Consider the following 6,000-nt stretch of genomic DNA (forward strand, 5'->3'; position numbering starts at 1 on the left):
ATGGCAACACAATGTTGCTACATTATACACACACCCAATTAACCTCCCATCCAACCCACCACACACATATACACAGATAAACCTCCATGTATATACATGTGCATACCTCAAACATCACCAAATTTATTGTGTGTCCTCAGGTTGTAGTCATGAGACCACATACCAAGTTTGGTGTCAATACGAGAAAGTGTTGATAATTATAGTGCCCCTAGTGTTCAAAGGTCACTAAATATATTGAGCATCTTCAGGATGTGGTCCCGAGTCTATGTACCAAATTTGGTGTCGATACGAGAAAGTTTTGCAAATTATAGCACCCCTAGGTGCTATAAGGTTGCTAACATTATTGTGTGTCCTCAGGATGTGGTCTTGAGTCCATGAACCAAGTTTGGTTTTGATATGTGAAAGCATTGCTGAGATATGACTTAAACTTCTGTTACTCTAGCGCCGCCCTAGTGGTTGAAAGTCACCAAATTTATTTTGTGTCCTCAGGATAAGGTCCCAAGTCCATATACTAAGTTTGGTTTCGATACGTGAAAGCATTGCTGAAATATGAGCCCACTTCCTGTGATTATAGCGCCCCCCTAGTGGTCAAAGGTCATTAAATTTATTGAGCCTCCTCCTTATTGGGTCCTGACCCCATGTACTGACTTTGTTTTTTTTATGTCAAAGCGTTGCTTAAATATGACTATACTTCCTGTGATTATAGCACCACACAGTGGTCAAAATGTACCAAATTTCTTGGCTGTCCTCCTAATTGGCTCCACATACCGAGTTTGGTTTTGATAAGTGAAAGCCTTGCTGAGATATCACTTCACTTCCTGTTTGCCAAACTTGATTGGTCGTCACAGGAAACGGGTTTTGAATATAGGTCCAAAAAGCAATACGTTTGTGAATCATGGTATGACGATCATCTGCGTCAAGTTTCATGACAATCGGATAAACTTTGTGACCTGTGAAAACTTTTAAGCGTTTTTGATTAAATCCAATATGGCAGCCGGATCAATTATGTTGACGTCACAAATTCACATCTGTCGGATTTAGGACCTCCCACAGTATTAACAGACTCCACTAGTAGGTTTTAATTCCAAACACATCACCCGTTACAGGCCAAAACGTAATTTTGCTTATTATAGCACCACCTATAGGTGAAAAGTCATCAAATTTATTGAGCATCCTTCTTATTGGGTCCTGACCCCATGTATTGAGTTTGGTTTTGATACGTGAAAGCTTTGCTGAGATATTACTTCACTTCCTGTTTGGCGACTTTGCCGCCTAACTTGATTGGTCGTGACGGCCGACAGGTTTTGAATATGGCTCCAAAAAGCAATGCCTTTATGAGTCATGGTCTGACGATGATGTATGTCGAAGTTTCGTGAAAATCGGACACATTTTGTGACCTGTGAAAACTTTTAAGTGTTTTTGATGAAATCCAATATGGCGTAAGGTCCAATATGGTGGAAATTGACGGTGGTGTCTAGAAGGGATACAGCTAAGGGTTAGGGTTAGGATTAGGGTTAGGTTACTTCCTGTCCTGATACTGTTTATTTCTATGGAGATTTCATTATCTGTTACGTGACTTCCGTTGTTAGCTGTATCCCATCTAGCCACAACCGGAAATTGACATCATGGGGTGCGTCGAGTTCGGCTTCATCCAAGGATTCCAAATATACCTTAATGTGTACGGTTGAAACGTTAACCGCATAGATGTAATGCAAAATATGACACAATGGTGGCGCTAGAGCACTTGACATGAAACTTAGTGAAATTAATCATATTATTTGTTTTATTACATGAGAATGTTTGGAGTTTTGTAAAAAGAGTCAATGACATCTGCCAATTGTATTTCATATGGGCACAACCTTTTTACTTGTCATTTTGCTGATTCAAATAAAGTGTTCATGCTTCTGAGCATTTGGTTCAGAGAATGGGGTTTAATGCTTTAGCAAATGTTAAAAAATGTATTGTGACCCACATGAGATCTATGCATCAATTTGAGTTACTTCAATGGTGACCACAAAGATTCTTGAAAGAGTGTAGTCTTTTAACTAATGCCCCCCATGCAAGCTTTACTCAAAAGACTTTCAAGAATCTTTCCCAAATCTTGTCAAAGTTGTTTGGTGTAAGGAGGCCATTAGCAAACTTACTCTCATCTTGTGCACTAATACAGTGTTTTTCAACAACTGTGCCGGGGCACAATAGTGTGCCGTGAGAGATCATCAGGTGTGCCGCAGAAAATTACCCAAATGTCACTCACTGGTCCAGAAAAGCAACTGTTGCATCAAATAATTTATAACCACATGCTCTCATTGATTGTATGATTGCACTATTTGTGGTATGCAGGCATTGTACAACGGGGGCCCCATATCCAGTATTCACAGAATCATCACATATCCAGTTCATAAAAACAATTAAATGAGATATATTCACCTACAAATGAAACAGAGGGCGCTTGTTTTATTGAGCAGGTCTTGCATAGAAGCCATAATAAGGCCATATCTGTGTATTATTTGAAATTTTAGGCTATGGTATGTTTATTTTTTCTTCACACAGGATGTTAGTGTGCCGTGGGACATTTTAAGTGTCAAAAGTGTGCCGTGGCACAAAAAAAGGTTGAAAAACACTGCTCTAATATTTGTTTACATCCTTGAAACATTCTGTATGTACGATACTGATTCTTAGCTGCCCTTTGTGGGAATTATTAGAGATCACATACAGGCCTAGAATCGCCTACTTCAATGGCTGGGAAACAACCTGTGCATCCTTGATATGAGTGCAAATTATAACATTTTCGTAAGATTACCATATGTGAAATATCTGAATCTCCTCTGTACGTAAAAGGCCACAATAAGAGTAAGCCATCTATTTATAATACATTTATAATAAATATGAATAAATGTATTCATAAGACAAGCTGTAACTTATTTTGAAATACATTTTATTTTATTGTTAATTATTGCTTACAATTTCTTCAAGAAATACAATTAAAAACAATATTTTTGAAGGCACGTCTTGTCAATACGCTCACCACTCTAAAAATTGAGAAAATAATATACTGTTTAATTAGAATATTACAGACCTAGAACACAATCCAAAGTATCCTCAAGTTACCTTTACTTCAGCACAGCAGTCCAGTGCCTCGTCATGTCTGTCCATTGAGAGCGTTGACCCAAACATCCTTCTCATTTCTGTCCATAAATGGTACAATTTTATGGTACATTTTTCACAGCATGTTATTTCAATTAATGTGACACCAGCATTAATTTAGTCCTGGTTATGCCTGAGAACAGAACACGTATGAACCCGGCTCGTTACCGTGTGCTTGCCACCAGAATGAGGGCTGTGGCAGCCCCAGTGTGGTTTGGAGTCAAGCGGAGCAGGAAGGATTCTGCTGGAAGGCCAAGCACATCTGTTTTTAGGTCCTCTGTGTGGACATTATGAGGGAACAAGGCATAGTCTTGAACACAGAATCGGCCTTCCCTAGGATGTAAACAGCAGGGAGAGATACAGCTTCAAAACTAATTTCCGAACTTACCAAGTATGACCTTGAAGGTAATTAAGAGGGAAACGGGTATGTTCAAATATGCATAAAAAAAGAAAATCCTGACAAACTGGTAGGAAAGTTGCTTGATCAAATACAACTGAATCCTTAACTGAATGCATTTCAAATATAAAGTCTAGGCTACTGCTATGACTCAAAGACAAAGTCGTACTTCTGTGCAGAGAGGAGCAGCAGATCACTGAAAAGATGCATGTAGACCTCAGAGAAGGACACCACGGAGCCCACAGTCGGGCGGCCCCTTACTGCTGTCTTAAGCTGTCTTAGCCGTCCTTTATGGATGAGCAAGCGGCCATGTGTGATCAAAGGGATGGCCTGAGGGAGGAACCGAGGTTAGAAAATAAGTACAATTACTATGTGCTATTTGCAGAGTAATGATCAAATGTAATGCAAGGAAAAAAATAGGAGAACCTTAATTTGGTCAAAGTCTACGAGTTTCTCAAAGCGCACAAGTTCTTCTGTCTGCTTCATGAGCAGAACGTTGCGGTTACACTTGTTCACAATCTAAAGACAGGACAGCAGGTAAAATAACGCATACATTTGAAATGTGTTCATACATTCACATCACATATGTATCAGTGAGTGAGTACAGGTGCAAGGCATCTCGTACAGCAGCTAGTTTAGTACAACATCTTTCATAGCACATTCTCCCTACTGGTTGTATAAAAGAAGACTAGATAAATGCTCTTCTCCATATGTGACAGAAGTGGTAATCGGTTTGTATATTGTAGTGTGTGTGGTGCATATTTGAGCAGAGAACAGCTGTTGTACCTCATGGATAGCAGAAATGGCTTCAGTTAAAGGCCCAAATGATAACGCCTCTGGGTCGGTCAGCTTCAATATAGCCTGACAGACAGAAGAAAAACATCAATCATACATCACACTTGATTGCAATGCAGTCAAATACCATGAATAGTTTCTAATCAACACCTGCAAAATGAGCTTAAGTCTGGTGATCCTCTGGAAGGGGAGGACCAGGAAGGACTTCAGGGTCTGTCTCTGACACTGCGGCTGCTTCTCCAGAGAGAGCAGCACTGACACAAACCTGTGGTTCTCCTGGCTGAAGTCAAGTGAAAATTCATATATTTATTTATTATTGGGGATTGTCCAACATTCATAGAAAATTATTGTGTGGATTAAAATGAGGGCGGCCTGTCAATGTTCATTTCTTCAGCTATGAAATTAATCCATGGGATACATGTGTATGCATTTCTTTTTCTTCATTCTTCTTGATTCTGATTCATTTGGCTATTATGCACTGTAGTTAATACATGTAGTAAATACATGTTTTTTTTTTTTATTGGCATAGAACACTCATGTGGTTTATACACAATGCAGCTAATACACAGGAAATTACAAGGGAAGCAAGATGAACTGAGAAGAGGACAGAGAATCACATGTGAACATGATGGCAACAGGAAGAAAGACATGAAGAGGTCGACACATACGTCAGTTCAGAGATCAGTGTCTCTTGATACATCATGTTGGTGACATATGGCACATAGACTTGATGCAGTTCCACCCGGTGACGTAAAACAATGTCCCCAAATTGTGTCATCACCACATTGTCAAGGAAATGGCTCTCCAGATCAATCAGAAATCTGTTGAGATCATATCACAGATATGCCACTCAGGATACAATCAGGTGGTTATTTGGCTCCTTACGAAAGGCCAATTGGTAAAGTAATCTATTTTGGAGGGTTATTTTCAGAGACAGAAACAACGCAGTCTGGCATCACTTTCACCTTCTCCTGAGTCCTGACCTATAGGCTTGTTTGGCTTGCAGCTATACAGCCCAGTGTAATTGTAAAATAGTATCAGGACACTCTCCATACCTCTGACTAACCCCACAGACACTGCGGAGGCTAGAGAAGAGGATGCGATGCTCAGCAGAAGACAATGTGTGCCGGAGCTCCTCAGAGCACTGGAAATGATCCACTGCAACCCTCAGGCTCTTCAGATAGCACGCTTCAGATGTCAGCAGTTCAAACATGACCTTGAGGCAAGGACAGAATATTAAACAAGGAGGCATACTGTAATATTTGATTCTTGCCACTGGAATGAACTGCAACTCTTGATGGCTTACATTAACAGTGAATTGACCATGTGTACATTCTGAAAAATAAACAAAATATAGTAACAGGGTAAATGCTTTTTAGTAAATCATACACCCCTTTTCGTGCATTTGGTTACTGACCTCCTGCTGCCTGACCTGTGTGGCAGTCAGCACCTCCAGCAGGCCCTGCTCTTGTACTATTGGGAGATCCTGCCATAATGAGTATGTGCTCTTATCCTGCACACGAGTGGGGGATGGAGACGCCGTAGCAAGCCTGTAGGACTCTGGACTCTGCAGACCTGGTAGACACTGGGAAACCACCAGGTTAGCCAGACCAGCCTGTTGTAGCCTCTGCAGATCAGCTTTCACAGACACCACTAGGTATTCC

This window comes from Alosa pseudoharengus, unplaced genomic scaffold (assembly GCF_046254945.1).
Source record: "Alosa pseudoharengus isolate Yale_2024_CS ecotype anadromous, Long Island Sound unplaced genomic scaffold, YU_APseudo_1.1 YU_APseudo_1.1_scf_5, whole genome shotgun sequence".
NCBI classification, from domain to species: Eukaryota; Metazoa; Chordata; class Actinopteri; order Clupeiformes; family Clupeidae; genus Alosa; species Alosa pseudoharengus.